This window comes from Calidris pugnax, unplaced genomic scaffold (assembly GCF_001431845.1).
Source record: "Calidris pugnax isolate Ruff unplaced genomic scaffold, ASM143184v1 scaffold56, whole genome shotgun sequence".
Lineage (NCBI taxonomy): Eukaryota > Metazoa > Chordata > Aves > Charadriiformes > Scolopacidae > Calidris > Calidris pugnax.
In genome coordinates this window covers 10,674,431-10,698,288 of record NW_015090839.1, presented here as the reverse complement: position 1 = coordinate 10,698,288, position 23,858 = coordinate 10,674,431, and positions in this window count along the sequence as shown.

The following is a 23,858-nucleotide window of genomic DNA, read 5'->3' as shown; positions in this document are numbered from 1 at the left end:
CACTTAAAATATTTAATTAAAAAAAAAAATCAGTTTACAAATAATCCTCTACTAAAAAAAACATGTGATTGAAGTTCTTTTCTTCTAACCATTGCAGAAAAGCATTTATTTTAAAAATAGACCAGATTACATATAATAGCCTCTTTGCTGCCTGTTAGTGTCCATCAGCCAAAGATAGACTGCAGTTCGCTAAAGTACGCTGGCAAATGTTTTGCTATTATTAAAAGAAGCATAAAATTATGATTGTACATTTGGAAAAAACCACAGGCATCTTTGCTATCATTTTCAAAGTAGCAGCTCTGTAGCTGCTAGATTCCATCATTACTACAGCTACTAACACCAAAAATTTATTTAAGTTGCATACGAGGATGAATTCACCCAACATCAAGTTTTAATAATTCATGTTGCAGTACCTGCTGCTAATACTGAACCACTGCAACTGCCCAAAAGGGTCACTCAGACTCTAGGAAAGATCTGAAGCATTTTCAAAGTTTTATTACTTGGCAAGAGTAAATTTTCATCTCAATCAGGACTGACAGCTGCCACTTTTTTTTTTCCTCAAAGGCTCTGGCAGTGCTATAGCCTTCCAGAAGCAAGGATTAAGTGAAATGGAAGACATTAGCACATGCATGCACTTTATGAAAAAACTTTGTATGGGGAACAAGGTCTTTGCCTTTTTGTGAAAGAGGATCAAAGCCTGGAGGTGCGGGTCATGCTTGGTGCCCTCAGCAGCAAAGGCAATATCAAGCAGTAGTCTAGAGGATCTGAAAGTTCAAGCTAATAATCAGCTGTGGCAAAGTTTGTCAGATCTGACACTTCTCTTATCAAGCATGAAACATACAAGCGTAGCTGTTCCGGAATACACAGATGAGTTTATTTATACTGATGAACTCATAAAAGCACCAGCTGTATGCATCAGCAAACATAGATGGACCAGGATAGTAAAATGCTTAGTACTCCTAAGGCAACATAACTACAATGCAATATCCAAATACATTTTAACTATACTAAAATATCCTACCTCACTTTTTTTTTTACTGTTCCACAAGAAATGTCGAAGGAAAAGAAAATGCATAGCAGTATATATTTTTCTTCCTAAAGAAAAATAGATATGATTAACTGTTCATTTATTTTTCTACATTTACAGGGAAGTCCAAATTCTGCACTATATTTATTCCACAACAAATCAATACCATTCACAACTGAAGAACTATTAAAGAGCACATATTTTAGTACAAATATATTATTGAAACTAATTTTGGCAGCTGCCACTAAATATATATTTTTTTTTTTAGATAAAATTTTTTGAGAACACTAGCAAACAAATTCAGATGACGACCGAGGTGAGTTCTAAGCAAAACTTTTTCTGACTATGAAGTAAGAATGACTAAAGCCAGGGAAAAAAATTGGTTTGAATCATGCTCAAGAAAAGTAATTGCATTATAATGAAGGCACCAATCTGCATTAAAAGTCCTGGTTCAGTCACCACCCCTGCCACTGCTGAGTTGTCTGCCCCAGTTTTTCATCTCAGTGTTCATTTAAGGATTAGAAACACTTTCCATAGTGTTTTTTTTTTAATTGTTTTGTATTTAAAAATACAGATTAGTTTCCTACATTCTTCATATATCATAGCCTCATTATACACTGCACAAACATTAAGGACCAAAAACATTATCTGGGAGACCCTCAAGGGACTGTTATAACACAAATAATGCACCATACCTTGGTCTAAGTTTTTGTCACCTTCTTTTCTAACGATGAACGCTGGAACTGTTTACAACTATCACATCAATTCAGCAACACCACAGGAGAAAAAGAAAACAGAAAAGAAATCTACCTTCTTTGCTGTCTTTCATCACCTTTTTTACTTCTTTTTTAATATAGTTTAGTTCTTAAATTGACAGGGACTAGTAGACAACGCCTCCACTTTAAGCTGATGGTTTCTTGTTCACCATTTCTAGGTGACTATTGTGAAGTTCTGGGGGCTGGGATTTTCTTTGCCATTTCATAAGGCAACCCACATATTTACAAAGCAATCCGGATAAATGACTCAAATACACAAATTAATTTAGTTATCAGCAGCCCATTTTCAGAACTGTATCTCACATGGAACTTTAAGGAGTCAAGAATATTGTCAATTATCTTCCCTTTCACTCAGAAATACAATTTCAATCCTCTTCCAAATACTAATATAAAAAAAATGTCACTGTTTGTTTAGTTTGTTTGGTTTTTTTCCTTCAGGTATCTGAGGCTATTTCTAGTTATGGCAAATATATCATAAACCTTTAGAGGAAATGGCATTTAATGTTGTATTGTTCGAGAATTTCAGTCTAATAAGGCAGTTTCATAGTCTTGAAATTGTACACACCTCACCACTAAAAATAACTCTCATTAAAAATGTCAACAACATGATCATCTGACTCATGATGTTCTTTGCTACACAGAAGACAACTATGAGTACGCTGTCAGGAAATGCTTACTTTCCTATGGTTTCCAAAAGAAAGTCTCTTGAGATCATAATGTCTGTCTTTCCATTTTAAGCTCAAAGTTCATCCTACTCAATTTTTCATCCCATCTCACCAATTCAAAGGCAGAATATATTCTCAAAAAGAATTATGTTCTCACAAGTTTTCATGAAAATTCTATGAATAGGAAGGGAGAGATCAAATTAATGCTTTCACAGAGAAAAAGACAGATAGAACTGCTTGATATTGCATACACTGTTTGGCATCAGCTTGCTGGCCAAATAGCGTGAACTCGGTTGCCAGTCATTTAACATGTACATAGCTCAAGATTAGCTACCATGTGTGCTACCTCTTCCCCACAAAGCTTAGCATTACTGCAGTGAGGATGGGAAGTATTCATATCTAGAAAAAGAGGCCATAATCAGTTGCACTGTTCTTCCAACAAACTTGTTTAGTGGTTACTCCTATACTTTAAAAAAAAAAAAACAACTAGTATTTAACCTCCTCTGTCAGAACTGTAGATTTAATAGAATATTTAAAAAGTCATTTACTGATAACTTGATATTTTTCTGCTGGAGCCAACTAAAAGTTTGCTGATACAGCTAAAAGTGTCAATTACTCTGTAATGGCATGAGGTAATAAATGCATTATACTGGAGGTGCAAAGTGGTTGATAATTACTTGTCATCATGTTGTGTAAGTTTCCAAACCAGTGATTTTGAGTCAGATACATAAGTGATTCAGTATTCATATTCAGGTACCATGAAAACCCTGTAGCCCTCAAAGTACAAAGAACCTCAGATTTTCAATAGTACTGTTATTTATTTTGTTTTGATGTTATTTTGTAGTAGCAAGGGGAAATATTTACGTTCTACCCCTTCTAAGAATACTAGGACACACCTTTTTTTCTGAGCGTCTTTGAATTTCACAGTTCATCACACTGGTTGCTGCAATTCTCACTCAAAGATAGCCTCTCTCCATTTATTTGATGATGAGCAAAGTCAACTGATTCCATTGATATACAAAGAAGGATCTGGTTTTAGGCATATTATACTTGTAAAATAATCTTAGAAAAAAAGGATAGAAGTAGGAAAAAACTATATAAGCATCATTGCAGACAGTGATTCCAAAAACCTGTCAACATTAACATCAGCCTCTTTGCTACACAAATCATTTTCCTATAGCAGTGAAGTTGGTGTTTGCAGCCATTGATGTATGTCTTCTATTTTCTCTCAGCAAGTCTGCACTGATGTAACCTGTGCATTTTGTGACAAGAAATGATGGAAACAATGGAAAACCTGAGTTCTTCACAATGCCTCCCAGCATTAATTGCTCTTAATAGATACAAGAAAAATTCAGTTCAACTGAATAGAAAAAGTGAATTTTGGCTTTCCCTTGGCATCCAACCAAAAAACTTCTACAGGCCAACTTGAGTGGTGTTCAGATTATATGATCAGTAAATTGTGGTCTTTATTCTTTCCACAGAATCATCAAGGTTGGAAGGGAGCTCTGGAGATCATCTAGTCTTACTTCCCTGCTCAGAGCAAGGTCACGGCTGCTCAGAATCACAGCCAGTTTTCAAATATCTCCAGAGATGGAGACTCCACCACCTCTCTCATCAACCTGTTACAGTGTTGACTACCCTTAGAGTTAAAAAGTTGTTTCTTAAACAGAATTTTCCATACTTCAATTTGTACATATTATTTGTTGTCTTCTCCTTCAGCACCACTGAGACCACTCTAGGTCTGTCTACTTTATTCCTTCCCATCGAAAAGAGGATTGTTCCGCACGTCACCCATTAGGTATTTATACACATTGATAAGCCCCACCTCGATCCTTCTCTTCTCCAGGTGATATAGCCTCATCTCGCTCAGCTTCTCTTGTATCACAGATGCTCCTACATGGCCTTTGAGAGTGAAACTACAGAAGATACTGTCACTAATTTTCTAATGTATGTTTTTAATCATGGATTTCACCACCACCCTTCAATTTAGTAACCTATGACATCTGACTAAGATTATATTTCAATTAAAAGAAAACTCAGTTTATACATATTCAAGATAAACTTCCCGATATATTTCTTTGCAATATAATGACACCATTCCTCAAATAGCTCATCAAGTGCAGGTCTATTTGTCTAAACTAGCATAAGGAACATCTTAAGCCTGCATCAGGAGGCAGATTCACATACAAGCAGTCTGATATTTAGTAACTGCAGTCATTCTGAGACAATCTGTAATGTAATATAATTAATCTCCTGTCTGACTGCAATACTGTGTGCATTCAACAAATAAATATAGTGCATATTTGTGAACTTCCTCTTAGTCATACCTTAAAAACCAATCACCTCAGTAAATATGGATCCAGCATCTAAATTTCTCTTTAAAAAAAAACTTCATTGGAGTACAAAATAAAAGTAGAATTAGCTTGTAAATGACATGCAAGCAGATTTTTTCGCCTACAATGAATTTTCATTATATGGAGTTGAAGCATGGCATAAAAAAAAATACCTGAGCACTAGAAATTAATAAAATATCATCACTAGTCATTTGCATACTCATATGACATTTCATGAAAGGCTGGCTACGAGGCACAAACAGGTAGATGCCAGAAAAAAAAAAAGCAGAAGTAGTAGTTCCAGAAACCCTTATTGTAATATGAATTTTAAAAGGTAGGTAACACATTTCCTTGACTTAATAAATCTGAATATTACTACAGTCATTTACTATTCAGCCCTGAAACTTCAGAAGTTTACCTGTTCTGCAGAGATGGGCTGATATATTAAATTTACAATATTGAAACTGTTTCAAGCCTCCAAACTGTATAAAAACTAGCTTCCTGATTAAACCTATATTCTTGTTCGTCCTATATTCTGTAATAGTAGGAGTACCCAGTCACTGTACTTCATCTCAGCTGACACCCAGACCTCAAGGTGACTTCAGGCAGAAGCAAAATAGACAGTTGCCTAGAGCACAAACCGATGAATATTTAAAATTCAAAACCTTAAGTAAAGTGTCTCAGAAATGCAGTTGCAATTTAGAAATGCAGTCCAGCCTGCACTGGCATAGTGACCAATTTGTTCCCTTCTTCCCTCAGTGCTTCAATGCACTGAATCCACATATCACAATGCACTATGGCAAGCAGCCACAGCACCATTCCTGCACACTCTGCCCTGGTTTGTCCTGTCTGCAACCAGAAGACACATTCAAAAGGCCACCCCAGCAAAGGAAGAGAGCTGAGGCTACAACAGTTCTGCACTTCCCTTCTCTTTCTTTTATGCCAGCAGCAATGCCACCTTATGTTGCTGCTCTTAAAACCTGTATTCAGTAATGCTATTTCGACCAGAGTGGAATAAGATACAGAGATGGATACACTGTTAGGAAGGGGATTAGGATCACCCACCACTGCTGCTGCAATGCTTGTCTCATCTCCATGACCACTTAGAGAAGATATTTTTCAACTGCTTCCACAATGTGGAGTTTTACCATTACAAAAAATAAAGCAAATGTATGGATAGTTCTGATATGTCCTGAAGATGTTTTCTTTTCACATTACTTTTCATTCTGAAAGCTTTCTTGTCTATATACATTGGAGGACAATGATACATAGCCATTTTGTGTTTTATGTTACATTTACCTACAGCAAACCATATATAGATGTAGTGTGTAAGGTATATACAGAGCACACAGGCTGGTAGTTCACACTTAAAATTGGTTAATTCCTGCCAAACAGATGTCACAAAATTCATTATTTCTATTTGATAACTGAATTGTATTAACATTAAAGACACATAACTTTAAATACCCGGGACTTCTTAGGGATACTACTGCTTATATATGACACCACAGGTGGTTGGATGATTGAATGACCAAAACCAAACCCCCATCTTCTCTCTTGCTCCTTTTTGCCTCTCCAATACACTAACATGACTAGAAATGAAAGTAAAAATCAAAATGATAAGACTAGAAGAAAGTTCCAAAGTCTAGCTTAACTTTTTATACTCTGCAAGTAGAAGTCATGTGAGAACACTGCTCAGGAATGACTGCTCAATTTTGTCTCAGATGGCCATCAAAAGAGGTAGGCAGTCAGTGGACATTTTTTGATGTTATTTCACTTTAGTCTTTTAGATTAATACTAAAGACTATGAATCTCAAAGATGACAGAAATAGGATGTTTAAAGAAAAGCAATGGAAAGTATGATCAGTATGAAAACTCTATTCTTCTACTCTAGCATTTCTCTAAACATTTCAAAGTAAAAGCAGACTATGAAAGCCATTTAAAACAGGTCCTTCTCTGCCAGAACAAGAAAAACAAGCCTGAAAAGACCTGCAACAGATGCTTTGCCAGAGTCAAAAATCACATTTGAGCTTCAGATGGTGATTTCCATTTCAAATCTGCAATCCCTCATATATCTGAGTGAGCTCCAAGTGTGTGAAAGGAAATCCTCTGCTTCTATACCTATCAGTTGTGGTAATCTCTTAACCCTGACAACCACAACTTGCTCTTCGAAGTTCGTCAAGCTTTAATTAACTGACATTCCATAAAATGCCTAGAGTTTTCAAAGTATTCCCAGATCAGACCACATTAGGCTAACCTGGTATGGTCAAACGAAGTCTTCTGTAATACATTTCCACATATTGCAACACTATACTTCATTTTGGCTAACACTGATAAACATAAAGATAGCTAAACACAAATCTAAGCTCCTGCTGCCAGTCTTTCTGGTAATTAAATGCATAGGCTAAGAGGGAGACATATTTGACATTTTAACCTCTTGCTATTAAACTTTCCTTCCCTCCCCCTTCATAAAAAAGCATTAATAAAATTAAAACCTAAAAATTTTAATAAAAAGAGGAGGGAACTGTAATGTTTTATAATGCCATTTTATATCTGGCTGATTCCAGTCAGCTGGTTGCTATTTTTTGATTGGGCAATTGATGATCCCCTAGCAACAGGTTAATTGATTGCAGATATAAATCCACCTCCTTCAAATCTCTCCTATTCCTGACTTATGAGTACATACATATACATCTGCCAGGTAAAAGACAGCAGATTGAAATCTGAAGAACAAAGGAAAAATAAGGAGAGGGATGTCATAGTGATTTAATCAGGAATGTGTGCAAATTTAAAAAAAAAAAGTTGGGATTAAAAATAAATTAAAAATTTATTTCAGTATACATTTAGTCATGTTATTTTAATGCTATTCTTTTGATGTAGAGATCAATAAATCTTTTCATTCACAATCATATTTATTAAAATGGATTCATTCCAATTTCATATATAAAATTTTACCTACCGGGTAGAGTTGAAAACCATAATGAAAAAAAAAGAAACTTGAAGATAGAAGGCTGAGTGCTGTTCATAAAGTAGGTCCAAGGGCTATTCTCCACTTCTATGTCAGTAATTTCTGCATTATTAACCAATTATTAAGTAAGGGTTGGGAATTTTTGTTCCATTTGTTTTAGAATGAGCTATATTTTATATGTAATGTCAAAGGGACGTATTTGCAGTACTGAAATACAGAATAGATGGGGAAAATAGTTTTCCAGGCCCTAAATCCAGTGATAGAGGGCTGAAAACCCCTGCTGAACTCAAATTCATAAACTCTCTAGACACTGCAATTTCTGATGTACAGTTTCTGTTAGTGCTTGAAAGGTCTAATAGAAGTAAGCATCAGGTGGATGTTTTAAGTAAATTGTAAGACCTTAGAGTCTTATTAAAAGTGTAAATTTGAGAGCAAGAAGTGACTCTAGAATTACTAGGGAAGAAGAAAACATCTCTAAAAAAAAGAAAGCTTTGGGGATTGCTTCTCTTATTCTGGAAGCACTGAGTCTCTCCAGCAACAGGACTGGAAAATTTGTGATTTTCTCTATCTAGAGGAAAAGGCCTGAATTGTCATTTTGCTAGTCTTGAATACATGGCATTCTCCCACACATTCATTTTTAATCCGAATACAGGGCATTCTGCTCCTCCTTTCTCCTTCCAGTAGCAGAGATACCTTCTTTCCTCATGTTGTTATTGGAAACATACAAACCCACATCTTCCACAGTCACAGTATCCTGGCCCGGGTAGAATGAGGAAGCCCTTACCTTTTTCTACTGAAGCGGTCCAAACTGCTGCAGTCTGCAGAAAAGCTCAGAGACTCCCTAAGCCAGCTCGAACAGGCGTGACTCGCTGAGAAACCCAGCTCCGGTGTTAGTGAGGCCACACTAGAGAAGGGAATCACTGCAAAAAGGACCTCTTTTTAAGGGCTTTTTGAAGCCAGGCAAAGCAGGCGCCCTGCGCCGGAAGGCGGCAGCTGGTGGGTGGGCCGCTGAGGAGGCATGGGCAGAGCCAGCACCGCCCGCAGCAGGCCTCAGTGAGGCCTACTCGCCGGGATCACCCCAGCCCTCATAAAAGAAGCCTTTCGGCTACTCCAGTTCTGAAAGGCAGTTTAGCCATCAAGTGTGAAAAACATCTAACGTGAGATTTTTTTCCACTGTGGGAAAGTAACGGAAGATTGGTGAGGAGGACTGTAAATACGCTCAAGTGACTCGTGGGGTGCTGGAAAACACATCTATCACACTAATTGTTGCTTTTGTTTTGTGTGCTTAACAAGTAGAGCATCTGCACTTCGATAACATAGGCCTGGGATGGACTCAGGGGCATCTTATCAAACACGCCTGAGATTCTTGCCCTGCTGTTGAAGAGATCACAGCAGAACACTCTGCCGGCCAGAATCCTTGAAATGCAGGCCCGAACAGCAAGTGGGGGATCCCTCACTCCCTTGCTAACAAGAACTCTTGCTAATAAGGACTCTCGCTCTGCGGTGCCTGCGTCCCGTGCTTGCCTGCCTCTGCCCAGGTCCCGCCTCAGAGGTTCCCCAATCCATGAGGTATTGAGATTAAATTTGTTCTTTGCCCTTAATCTATGTTTTTTTGTGGTTGTTCCTGTGTCCTGCCTGCATCGGCTCACACATCCATGTATGAGAAATGTGAACATAATAGCTTGATAATGCTAAGTATCTGAAGATCATTCAGTAATGCTTTCATTCTAATTTCAGGCACATTTCTATAAATCTCTGTCTTCTGCTTGCAATGTCCTATTGTATTCTTTCCCTATTGTTATTAACTAAATAGCATCTTAAATACAGTCAGAGACATTCACTGGATGTGGCATAAAAGTGACTTGGATACTTGTTCTCTTCTTTTGAAAAAAAAAAAGTGGATTTCCTATGATAAGCTGCTAGTATGATCTCTGAAGTAAATTTTGGCAATATAAATCACAAAGTTATTTCCAACATTTATTTTAGCAGCTTGGCAGAGAAGAGCATACTACAATCATATTGTAGCAAACAAATACAAGTATATACCATGAACTAGCATTGTAAGAATATAGTAAATAAATGGTCAAGAATGTGTTTTATTTACAATGCAAGTGTATAATTTCAGCATGAAAGACAAATTTAGCATACAGACATAACTAAAAAGGAACCTATATAGATTGCCTGGTTTAATTTAAAATATAGTAAATACATATGAGTGAGAAAGAAGAGACAGGCATATCACTTTCTATTTCACCCAGCAACATGGAATGTTTTTTTCTTTCAAATGGTCTTTATTATAAAAGACGCATTCATTTGGTTCTAACACCAATATTACAGACAAATCAACTCATTTTTATTGCTTTCAATTATGTAAATTGAAAATGAAGAATCATTATGTTGAAGTTATAGAAAGACTTGCTAGCATTTAGAGATGGATTTTCTAGAATATTAAGTGTTCTGCATCTTTTTCCCCAAAATTTGAGTCTTAGGTTAGATATTTATGCTCTATACTTCAGCATTTGGCAGTTTGAGACATATTTTCCCAAACATGTATTTGGCCTTGTGAGGAAATCTGGAGCAGAATATTTATTGATAGTAACATTTCATACATGGGAAAAGAAGCTCCATTAATTTCTCTGGGGAAGGAAGAATTTCTCCTCTGCTGCATATAGCATCTGAAGACATTTCAACTGACCATCTAGTCTAGCCGTAAGCATCAGGATGAGCATTGACAATTATTCGTTCCAAAAATGGCCTCACAAGTGCCAAGAATAATAACCTCTGCTGTTTTACAAGGGTCACATTTTTCACACACAGCAAAGAGAAATTTGCCTCCACACCCCTCCCGCACCCTCTCCTTTGAAAGTATCAGACTCTCAATCTGTATTCAACTTTGGGTGTCCTGAAGTCTAAGAATCTTTCAAGCTATATAGCTACATATCCATCTACCTCTTATTTTGTATCAGTTAATTTAATTTCTCTTTCCTAAATATATGATTGTACTTGTCACAATCAAATTTCATCTACTTGATTTTGGACCATTTGCCATTTAGTCAATTTCCTTTTTAAGTTTAAGCCTTTTCCTCAAAGTGTTACAACACTTTCCAATGTGATGTCATCTACAGATTGTACGAGGGAAGTTCAGTCTATACCTTGGATTTCATTACTATTAACATATGTCAGGCTCAAGACAAAATCCTAAAGGTGGCACCTTCCAACACCCGCCAGTGATGAAAGACATTTAAATGAATGAAAACAGGGGCATCCTTCCTCCTAGGTAAGTACTCTGATCGCTGTGCTATTATGCTAGTCATGAACCATTACATATTCTGTCTCTCTAATTCAATAAATCTTGTAACTATTTCATGCAAAGCACAAAATTACCAACTGAAGAAATTATGAGCCACATAGAGATAGCCTCTATTGAACAAAGTTTTAGAGAATTAATCTGCGTATTTTGTAGCAGAAATTGGTAATTCCTGCTGATTTGGAATGCTTGCAAACCTGCCGTGTAACTATTTCAATGCTTTTAAACCAAGCTGTTGTTGGAACTTTCACTGATGCAATGATATTTGCCTGCTTATTGTCATCTTCTGTTTCCATTTTTGTTAGAACTTTAAGCCAAATGATCCATCTGGCATTCTCTCTCGCTTGTCATTTTACAAGGTATAAAAATAAAGTATATTTTAAAATTCTACATCATCATTTTTGTTTTCTCACATAAGAACTAAACATAAGAACACAAAGGCTTTTAGAATATTTTAGGGGAAGAAAAAAAAACAAAAACCCACCCCCTGCATCTGTACTCTATTTCAGTATCTCACTGAATGCCCACTGACAATAATGGCCAGGGAGGAGCAGTGTACCAGGCTTGAACATAAATGGATGTTTTACAAATCATCTCTTGAAATTTTCAAATAGTACAGGGCCATATATCTTCCATTGGAATGAACATGTTTATTGTGTGTAGGAGAGAAGGAGATTCAGAAACAAAATGCTTAAGTCTTTCTTTGTATGGTCTTCTGTTTGCATTCTGCCGGTTTAGGAAAAAAAGATAATAACTGCACAATGTGTTCAACAGACTGGCGAACACCTCCACGAGCACAATCAACATGAGCTGAGAGGGACTCACTTTACTTCATGAATACATTTACATTATGTCATGTGAAATTACTGAGCAGCTGTTAGAGAAAAAAGAAAACATGATCAGTATTCTTGCAGAGGGACTTACTGAGGACCAATCATCAAGTACACATGGCAAATAGAAATGGCAGTCTGAAAAGGTGATAAGCAATCAAGTACAGACAAAAGTGAGACACTCTGACCTTACATTCAGCATGAGTACTAAATTAACATATCTGTGCAATGTACTAGAAAATTAAGAGGACAATAAGGACAAAGTAGATTTAAGCCCAGCCATGGACTGAACAAATCTGAAATATCTCATCTAGCCTAATTACAGTCTATTTTACATCCCACATCCCAAACCTTGGCCACCTCATCTTTTCACCAGCAACCAGCAGTTCACAGATACATTTACAGACTTGACCTATACTGATTAAGCAAGGCATATTTTGTATTTATGGGACACGGCCTAGTCATGAAGTGGGGTAAGCTGAAGACAGACAAGTGACTCAGAAAATGGGCTCAATTAACTTGTCTTTGTCCATTATGCAGTGTTTTGTTGTTTTTTTTTTCTCAGCAGAAGTCATTCTCCTCTGACCTGTAAGAGATTCCTGTTAGGCGTGTCAAATGCAAAAGAGAAAGTTATTCAGAGACATTTGAGGTGATCTTCCTTGTTTCAGAGGAAGTTTAGCACCTTAAAAAATTATATTAATTCATCCAGACAGATAATTATTACCACTAGGGCTCATAAAATAATATTTGAAGAGCAAGCTTTTTGGCTTTGCATTTAGCACGGTGCCCCAGGTATTAACTAAACAAAATAGAACAATCCTTGTGGATACTTCCTTCAGAGGTCTTCATCCCTTACTAGTCTATATAGCATGCTGGTCTGGAGCAGACTACTAGTATATCTGACATGCAGTGTGAAAACTGGAAGCTAATATTTCCTACAGGTAAACTCTATAATTTTGCTTGCCCAGGAGTGTTGCTTTATTCCTCAGACAAGGTCAGGAGACAAACTTCTTTTGAAAAGGGAATATCAAATTAGTAGATTAAGTAGCCCTTCACCTGTTCACCTGGAAATACATATGCCTCTGAGACACAAGGGTTATCATTGAAATATTTTTAATTCAGTAATTTATTTTTTTCTACTGAGGAAAGGACATCAGGGTCATCTGCAGTCTTTAGGTAAATGCGAAGAAATCCTGAAATCATATAAAATACAGCTGCAAATTCCACCAAAATCTGTTAAAATACATATGTCATGGTAACATTTATTATTTTTAGCGCTGTTCAATAATATGATATAAAATTATAAACATTTACCCAGCAGAAAGACTACCCTGCATTTCCAGGCATAGATAATTGCATATTTCTATCAAGAAATTAAATATAAGGACAAAAAAAGACAGTGGGCATTTCTCTAGATTTTTATATGTTCTAGACACGTCCACATATGCGTTAGCTGATCAGTGCTGCAGATTATGCAGATGTGAAGTGATGACAGGCTTAGGGTTTTTCACACTCATGGCACATATGCTGCATCGTATATTCTTACATATTTGTCTGGGAACACTTAAACTAGTGGGAACATTAAAACCCTCTGTGCCAAAATTATATTAAGAATCAGCAAAAATTACCTAATTTGTGGTTTATTAGGAAATTCTTATAAGCCTATTTAGATAATTTAGGGACTTCACGCTGTGCATATTAAACCAAAGTAAAAAGTGAGTAGGAGGTCAAACAAAGTAATGGAAAGGAAACTGCTTCTACAGTGATGAGAACTCGTCAAAGTCTTTGGTATCAGCAGGTATCAGCATAAGCTAATCAAGGGAACTTCATTTACTTTATAGACCTGCACCAATTCATTCAAGTGAACATCTGTCTTCATGCTACCATTTTTGACTTGTAATAATTTGCATCTCTTTTATTTGTCCACAGTGGCATTTTTTTCATGCATTCTTAAGGATAAGGAACAAATGCACAACAGCCTTCATGCTTCCGCTCAGGATGCAGGTCCCTAATTAAATGTGTGCTAACAGGTACTATTTGTCCACATTTGCCCTGGAGTGCTAGGGAAAATAAAAAGCTATTAGAGATAATGAAAGGATTTACATGATTAAAGCCCTAGATAGGAATACTTTGCTGTAGCAACAACGAGATTCTTCCCAAGCACTTTCTTTTGCAGTTTACAGTAAATATACAAGTTGTGAATATTACTGCTTCTCTCTAGAACTGAAAGCAGTAGCCATAAGATACCCATTTCTTTCATTTCCTTTTGTATGCTTCCAATTAAATTTGACTTTACATTATAATGAAATATATTCGGCTAAGAGCAAACTTATCATCCAGCCACCCACTTCTCATTAGTCATAGTGCATGCAGGTGCATGCAGTTCATACAATTCAAGGTTTTCCACAGAGCCATGAACAAATTATGAAAATGATGCTGGTGCCAAGTGTAGGAGTATTACTGGTACTTGCTTCCATTCTCAAGTCACACTATAGAAATATTATTTAATACTTTTAATAGAAGTATCATTTTAGTGATAGTGATCAATAAGTAGAAATCAGAAGAAGTTTACAGAGGAAGGAAGTTTCTTCTACTATGTTAGCTATGTCAACTGGGGAAACAAAATCAAACCAATTTTTGAGCATGCCAGCTCTTCTGGTCTGCTTAAAACATAGTACATTTCAAGCATACTTCTTCAGAATCTCATTAACTGTTGGGGCAAGCAAGCAACCTCTTTCTCACAGGGGCTAGAAACTAATCCTCACGTTTCACAGAAATCTCAGAGTGAGAACTGAATACCAGAATTTTTATTTCCTATTAGTGAACTAATATAGAAAGGTACAAAAATCAAGTGAGAGGAAAAGAACTTCATCCATTTTTCCTGTGCTTTAATTTTGTTCTCTCACAAGTGCTTCACAGCTGTAATAAAACTACACACACGCACACACCTACAGACATTTTCACTGTTTATTGTGACCGTGTACATTGCTCTCAGGCTAAATAATAAGCAGGATGTCTCTTGCCTTCATAATACAAGGGATATAATGAAAGAGCTTTTAGAATAATAAACTGTCCTGTACCAGAAAAATGGTTCATTCTTTTAGATGCATTACATTCCACACCAGTATCTAATGAACAAAATTGTTCGGGTGGATGGAAGTCAAATTACATGGATAAGAGGTCTTTTTATATGCATACCTGGCAAATGAATACTCTGTTACGGATTTCTAATCGTTCTATGATCATATGACTATAATACATCCCTGGAACAGTATTCTAGGGATGCATTATAGTTTAAGAGTTCCATCCAAAATGTTATGCAAGTGGCTTTTTAACTTCTTTTTATATTTTTTTTTCCCTAGAAGTAGTAAATTCCTCTTTATCTGATTGGAAATAAATAGCATAAAGCTCTCCATAACTGATTTGATTTCTAAGCTATTTATCATATAAGCTGTAATAAATTATTGCTTCTGACAGAAAGTGCATCATGTATTGGCTGCAAATCTGCTGGAAAATGCAAATGCACCATTACTTCAGCCTTGTTCTCTTTGCAAATCAAACACTGAACCAGAAAGTTAGTAACTTTCTTCAGAGCTAGAAAGTAGCCACAGTTACCACAGAAGCTGCCTAAAATATAGGACCTTAAATTTATAGTAACCAAACAATACAGACTTGGATTTTAAAATGCAAGTTTTATATAAAATGCTTTTTTCAGAGATAAAACCTGGTATTTTAAATTGAAAAGGTTTCATTTCAGCATTTACAAAATGAAGAACTTTGCTGTTACTTAGTTATTCAGACAAGTTCAGTAAAGTCTGCATGCAAAGTGTTCAGCTCCATCTGAAACGTGCCATACATTAGGAAGACCCAGTCTGCTATTTTGAATGTAGTCTTTGGTTTGACCTAGAGTTCCCACCAAAGCATCAGTGTCACTATCAATAATATCAAATTGTCCTTTATTGAGTTCCCACATAAAAACATACCACAGAAAGTTTTTCTGAGGTCCTTGAAAGGCTACAGCTACCTGAACTGCCATCTCCCGTGTTGGAAAAAGAGCAGTGTGTTTGGTGTATGGCTCCTTTTCCCAAACTGCACACTGCTGATGGTTTTCTTGGTGCAAGAACAAAAGACAGATTTTCCCAGTTCTAGCTTGAGCTTAAGCAATTAAGTCTTTGCTGTTACACATGGGATGGAAAGTCCTGAAGAAACATGATCTGAAACATAAATAACAATAAAATAAACATGTAAAATAATATTTCCAGGATACATATACTTCAACTTAGTTTCAAAACTAAATTATAACCTTTCATTTATAACTTTCTTAGCTCATAACTTTTTGTTTTTCTTAAGTGTTTTCGCTTGGCAAGCAACCAGATCATTTACATGGATCTGATGGATCTGAGAAGTAGTATTTTAATTTTGTTTGTATCTGGAGGACCAGTTGTTGTTACAAACATTGTTTTCCATTGGTTATTAATAGCTAAAGCCACTTCTCTGTGCAAATCTCCACTTCATTGTTTTCCACAAGAAAATCTGACAACATAGAAGTCTAAAACTATAAGTGACATGCAAAGTATATAAACTGGTCATGGAAGATCAAAGTATCTTCAGAAAGTAAAAAAAAAAAGAAAAAAGTGAAAGTTTATCAAATAATCATGCTAGCTATTTTACTCCTGTTCATAACACCAGTTTCAAAAGGAATCTGCATTGGTTTTGGTGGGTTTGGGTTTTTTTATCCATTTTTATTGAAAAAAAGAATTCACACTTGAAAAGTTTCTATTAAAAAATATGTCCCTTTACAACTTCCAATGAAAACCCAGAGTACTTCAAGAAAATTGGAAAATTTCTGATAATTTTTTTTTGGTGGTAAAATTTAATCACAAGCCTCTTGTGCTGTCAACATGTTTTCTCAATCAGTATGAGTTAGAATTTAGCTATTTTTACTTCTACAAAAGATTTTTTTTATTTCAGCTAGGGCATTAATAAAAACGGCATTTGATTATGAATGCCACAAGATAATCTTATATTACTTGGTGCTACACACTGAAAATAAACTACACTGAAAAACAGAGTCTGAAATAAACAGCTTGATTGAAGTCTTTTGTTTTTTTACGTGCAACTACAGCTGGAAGGCAGTAGTAGTCTTCTGACTACTGGTAGGACAATTTCAAGGCTTTGCCTGTTACCTAATAACATTTATAGAATTCTGAAGCTGCATGATAATTCCTACTGGTACTTTTTTAAGTAGTTATTGTATTAAATTTCAATCTCTATTACTTTTCTCAGGATTGATTTTTTTAAAATATGGATCACTTAAAGCTTTTTTCAAGTAGCTCTTGTCTGTGTTGGTCTAAATCAGGAATCACTGCTCTTTCATTATTATTTTAAAAGATTTCTCATTCCCCAGCACATTCTCTGAACATATCTTTCGATATGGTAACTCAGAGCAGTGACAGACAATTCCACAACCATCTAATGAGAGTAAATACAAGGCTTGTCTACGTATGAGAGCAAGAAGATTAGGCTGCTTTAAAGTCAGGCTACTTGTTCCTCATGAGTGCCTGCAGACTTCAATGCAATTTAGTTTGTACATGTTGACTTCACACCTTGACAGTCTGCGTGCAGACCTGATAGCAGATAGGAATAACCATAAATTGTTAAACTACTAGTTCTGAGAACAGTGGCACTTTATGAAGCCTTTTTTCTCAAAGGACTTGTGTATCCTGTGTGGATTTTTTTATACCTGTTAACAGATGAATTTACTGCATTCACATCCTCCCAAGGACATTACTAAGCACCTTTTTCTATTTAGCTATTTACTCTCACAAAACATACAGAAACTCACTATCTTTTCAGGTGGTTGATGTATTTGTCTGCAACTGTGCATAAAGCTGAAATCTTTATTAAAGATAAGACCTAGACACAAGCCTACATGTGTACATACAGAGAAAATGCAACCTGTTAGTTTACTCCATTAACAAAGCAGGCTGAAAATGAGAGGAACATCTCAAAACTGTGTAGTGGACTAGCACAAAAGCCCTTTCTCTTTGCTGCTAGACTCATTTTACAATCAGCCTCTTATTTCATTTGCACCTCTTTAAAAGTGAAAAAAATATTTCCTTCACCCTCCTTTTAGCATGTCCCAAACATTTAGGTCATAAGCTTTTCAGTGCATGGATTATTTTTTACAACAAAAATCATAGTTTGGATCCCCATGGTTTCAACAACTCCAATGTAAATCGTTAGTATCTATAAGATACTTTGCATAGTATAATCCCCTAAAATAAGAAACTGGAATCTCTACTGTAAGAGTATTTGACTGGAAAATAAAAGACAAACCAACACTAGCAAACAAGGAAAATAACAAACTGGGGGGACAGGGCGGGGAGAGCAGAGAGGAGAGTAATACATGCACAGAAATTGATCCGGACCAAGAAATTATGTCTAGAGGTTCAAAACTCAGTAATATATGGGCAAACATTTTTACCTCCCCAGACCCTAAATGGGAAGAAATAAAAAAGAGAAGACATGGATTTTAGCTGAAATTAAGTATGCATCTGCTTCTACACAGAGTAAAAGTCTAACAGTTCTGGAAAGGATCAGAAACATCGAGAAATAGGATGCAGCAGTTAAAGAAATTTTCTGTTTTTATCCTGCATGGATTTTGTTTTTAGGCTGCATAAAGGGGTTTCACTACAGACAGCTTTCTGTCAGACATATCTATGCAAGATCTAAGAACTGAACTTAATCAGTATGGAAGAGGGGAAAATGTTACAAATGTAGGCTTTAAAGACCAGTTAAAAATGAAAAGGTGAATTTATGTCCCAGACCCTCATCACTTTCATGCAAGTAGATCTGTTTTGGCTGCACGACCAGCAAATTTCTCTGAGGTTTGACCCAATACAAGATGGGTTATGCAAAGGCTGCGTGGGGACAGTAGCTATTATCAGCTTTAGAATCTGTAACTCTTATGGCTTATACAAGATGATAACCAACCATATTAAATTGAGATTCTCACTTTTTACAAAATGGCAGGAATTAGGTAAATTGAGAGGTTTTAATGTTCTTACAGAGCTTATTTAGACTTACAGGGAGAAGGCAGTATCCCAGGGAGCAAACATCTCCCAGAGATGCAGACTATATGTTTTATGTGCTGATTCATAAGCATGTACTAGGTTTGAGACTGGTTACAAATTTTTGATTCAGCAGTAACTGAAGAACAGAAACTAAAACTCTGTGAGAAGCAAAATTTCTATAGACTGTTTCCAGGCTGGGTAATACATTTTGAAAGGACTGGAATGCTTCCTTTTTTTCCACAAGTTTGAGTAGAGGGTAACATTATATATCCTGTCAACACTATAGGCTGCATCTAAATAGCACTCTGCCCTGCTCCCTGAATACTATCCCCCTGGTCTTAAAGAGGTTTATTGGTATAGAGTATCACAATTTAGGTGTAATCTCATCTCATCCCACTTCTCACCATATTCTTTCAAAGCAACTTCACAACAGCACTTATATAAGTTTTTTAAATAAAAACTGTCCAAAAGGGGTGGGTTTGTTGGAATATGAATATCTATAATCATCTGAAACTGGGTTTCTTAACAATTTGGTTTTCCAGATAGCTAAAATTCAGGTGTACCCAAAAAGCTACTGTCTGAAAGACACTAATTTGTGTATTGTCCCTATGGTTAAGTAAAAATGACTCTGAGAAAAACTGCTTGTATTTCTATTGGTATATTACTCTAGTTAAAAGAGTATGGCTAGTATTGGGATTGAAATGTTCAGTTACTTATACAGCAATAGAGTCTGATTTTGTTGTCCTCTGTGGGCTTTGATCATTAAAATAATGACCACAATTAATTTCCACCCAGAAGGGAAATATTTTTGTCCGTGCTGTGCTGCAAGTCCAACTTTTACAGACCGTGTGGGTACAGCTTGCGTATCAGACAAAGTTAGCAATAGAGGGCATGCTCTTAGCTCTATTGCTTCTTAGGTGTCAAGTGTTATTGACATAATGTCTATCAAAAAAATTTAAAATTCCTGAAGAATTAAATAACAACAGTGTAGGAGACTACCTTGAACTCCCTGCCCTCTCCTCCCAGTATTTCGTAATACTCCGTGTCAATCAAGTTCAGAGCTGGGTTAGTGGTGCCATATATTACCAGCTCTGAAAAAAAGGGTCAAGGCAAACTGCTGTTTTGACTTTCGCAGCTGGGAGCAACACTTTTAATAGGCGTGTACATCTGCTGCACATAGAATGAAAATATCCTTGGCCAGTTGCATTCATGCCCATCTGTTGGGATGGCGTGCTGCCTGCTCACAGGTCGGTCACATCACTGCCACATGGCACAAATGCCAGAATAGGGACAGCTTATTTGGCCAGCCTGCTTCTCAGTAAAAGTGAACAGATCTTCTGCAGGACGTTGTTACAAATGCTGGCAGAACGGCTTTGATAACAAATGCTATTCAAACTTGGTTGCTGCTCAGTACATTTTCGTATTGTAGCACCTAACCCATAGACATTTCCACAAGTTCTTCCATATATATAGCAGTCAGTCTTTTTGTGAAGATTGTCCTAACTGAAGTATACTATGAGATATTTGCACTCTCCTTTTAGCACAAAATACTTGTAAAAACAGTAAGTGTTTTGTATGATCACTCCATATCATTAACTTCTAACTAGTAGTGGGGATATTAAGCTGAACCTCCCAATCTGAAGCTCATTTGCTGCCTTCTTAGACTCCGAAGAGATCTCTATCTTGACATTTACCAAAATAACAGCTTTCCTTTCTGAATAGCAGAAAGAGCTATTTTGCTACATTTCTCAAAATAACAATACTCCTTTGATCTCTTATTATTGAGAAACGCTGAGTTTTTCTGAGCATAAACACAGATTATCTTATTTTGTTGACTTAATTTGAACCAATAGTTAGGTGAATGAAAAAATCCTTTCCCAACAAATTTGTGGCTCCTATCATAGCACTACTTTCAAATTAAGTAGAAGCAACATCAAATTTCCCATTTTCAGAAAGTTATTTAAGGAATAGAATTATTTCATCTACAAGTAAGCTGACTTATGTGTCTGTAGAACCTATCTTTTTTATTGTTTATGTTCTTTCTGACATTTCCTGAAAAACCTCTAGACTAGTGTGTATAGAAGCATATGGCTCATACTAAGGTACATGAGGTACATATTAGAAATAATTCAAAATCACAGAAGTGAATGATTTAGAAAGATAGGAATCTTTTTATTAAGTTTTGGTACAAAGCAATGTGAATAAGGTCAAAATCTTAACTTACACTTGAAAAATATATTGCTTAATTCAAACTCATAAATACAGAATTTCTCAGGACCATTATGTCGTTATTCATCCTAACAAGTATAAGGAAATATATCTCAGACTGAAATACTGCAGTGCCCTTTGGACTAATATAAAGGTAAGCTTCTGTATTATTTTTATTAGTATTATGTGTCTTTTTATATTACTTCTTTATCAATAATGGTTTGGGTTATGAAGTCTCATATATTTAAAAAAAAATAAGATTGAAGGACAAACTATTTAAAGTCAGCACCAGAAAGCATAAATCTGCGTCCTAAATATACAAATAACTAATAACTAATAACTAAACACACAGAATCACAAACAGTGCAGAGGGAATTAGGTGAACAGACCAAAAATTCTGCTTGAATTTAGAGGAAAAAGGGAGGTTAAAAAGAACCCTACATAGAGCTTTGTGACATCAGAAGTTTGGGGGCTGAGGAAAAGCTTTGGCTGCCTCCCCTATATCACTGGCTGATGAGTGGCTCATACTCCTAGGTCACATACTATGGTTATGCTGTGAAGCATATCCATGAAGGTTAGTCAAGCATCTCTGACAGGTCAAGGGAGGCAATTGTCTCCCCGTACTCTGCTCTCATAAGAACCCACCTGTAGTACTGCATCCAGCTTTGGGGTCCCCAGGGTAAGAAAGACACAGACCTGTTGGATTGGCACCAGAGGAGGATCACAAAAATGATCAGAGGGCTGGAGCACCTCTCCTATGAAAAAGGGCTGAGAGAGTTGGGGATGTTCAGCCCAGAGAAGAGAAGGCTCCAGGGAGACCTTATTGTGGCCTTTCAATACTTAAAAGGGGCTTATAAGAGAGACAGAGACTTGTTACCAAGTCCTATAGTGACAGAACAAGGGGCAATGTTTTTGAATTGAAAGACTTAGATTGGACATAAAGGAGAAACTTCTTGCAGTGAGGATGTTGAGACACTGGAGCGGGTTGCCCAGAGAAGATGTGGATACCATGTCATTGGAAGTGTTCAAGATCAAATTTGACAGGGATTTCACCTGACCTAGTGAAAGCTGTACCTGCTTATAGCAAAGAGGGAGATGATCTAAAGGTCCCTTCCAAACCAAACCATTCTATGATTATGTGATTCTCTGATTCTGTGATTCTACTATGAATTTTGTGTCTGTGTACTCTGATTGGATGTTTTATTTTAATAATCACAGTATGTAGCAGCGAGTACTTTAAAATGTCTTAAATATCATTTTAAAATTCAGATCTTTTTGTTTAAACTCATATTACTTACTAATAAGCAAAAACAATAGGTAGAACAGGGCAAACTTTGCTAAAGTTACTCAAATATTTGCCTTTGCAAACCCACACATTTACACTGGCAGTATCTGCAATGCTATCTATTCAGTTTCTGCTGAAAATGAACAGTCATTAACAAAAGTATGGGTACAAAATGAGAATACTATGAGTATTGTGGTAAATGTTCAGAAGACAATAGAATATCTTCAGTCCCCATCTTGATAATGAAATGTTCAGATATACAATCAAAAGTGAAGTGTACAAACTACACAACGCAAACTCAAATAAGTGAAGAGTCATACTTAGTTTACAATGTAGAACCTATCAATATGCTGAAATCTTCTCACTGGAACTTTTTAATTGCAGCTGCTTCTAGATGGAACATTAGTTAGATTTTAGGTTTGCTTTTCTAACAGCAACTGCTTTCTTTCTGTTTAAAAAATCAGTAGAAATTTTAACATGTAAACCCCTTTCTCAAGAAAGACTTTGGAAGTTGAATCAGAATCCAGAACAGTGTTATGTTCACAGTGCTATTATACCATATTTTAGATATCTTATTAAACTCAGTCATCTGTTGGGTCAAGGTCTGTACATCCCTTTCCCCACCAATGTAGAAGCTACCAGTACATCATCGGTAACATAAACCTAGGTAAAGAAGGGCTACTCCAACAGAGAAGCGATGCTATAGAGGACTGCAGAAAAAAATTACCATGAAACTACAGTGCCTTTTCAAGTACAGCATTTTTATTTTTATCTGGAAGCTCACTTTGATTTCAACCAGCAACACATGACAAAACCCTGAAGCCTTTATGCAGAAACTGTAACTGAAAATTAGGATAGGATCATTTTTAGACACTTTTTCCACAGGCATTCCTTTATTCTTTAATTTCTCTAATGTTCACAAACATTATTTTTGTTTATTTTTAATAATGACTGTTTTTATAAATATCGTGGCCTAATTGCAAACACACTCACCTCTACTAGTGGGCAGATGAGAAGCAATTAGGAGCTCTTCCTAGCTGCAGGAAACCTTAATATGGCAAGAAATGTAAATTCTCAGATAAGTATGATGAATTAAATAGAAATTTATTCTACAACACACACTTAGCAGGATTCTCTGGTTTAATATTTTATTCTAAGAAGAATTAAATCATTAAGATTTGATTTTAAGGACTTATTTGTCAGTTAATAAGATTAGTGACAAAATAACATGCCAGTTCATATGAAAACTGAGTAAAATATGTTTTCATAATACTGAAGTAAGTGACAGAAATTTAATGATAGTAAATGAATTGAATAGTTTACTTCTGAGTTTTCTAATGGGAAAGATGTTCCTCTAAGCATCTGTGTTATGCAAGAGGTAGT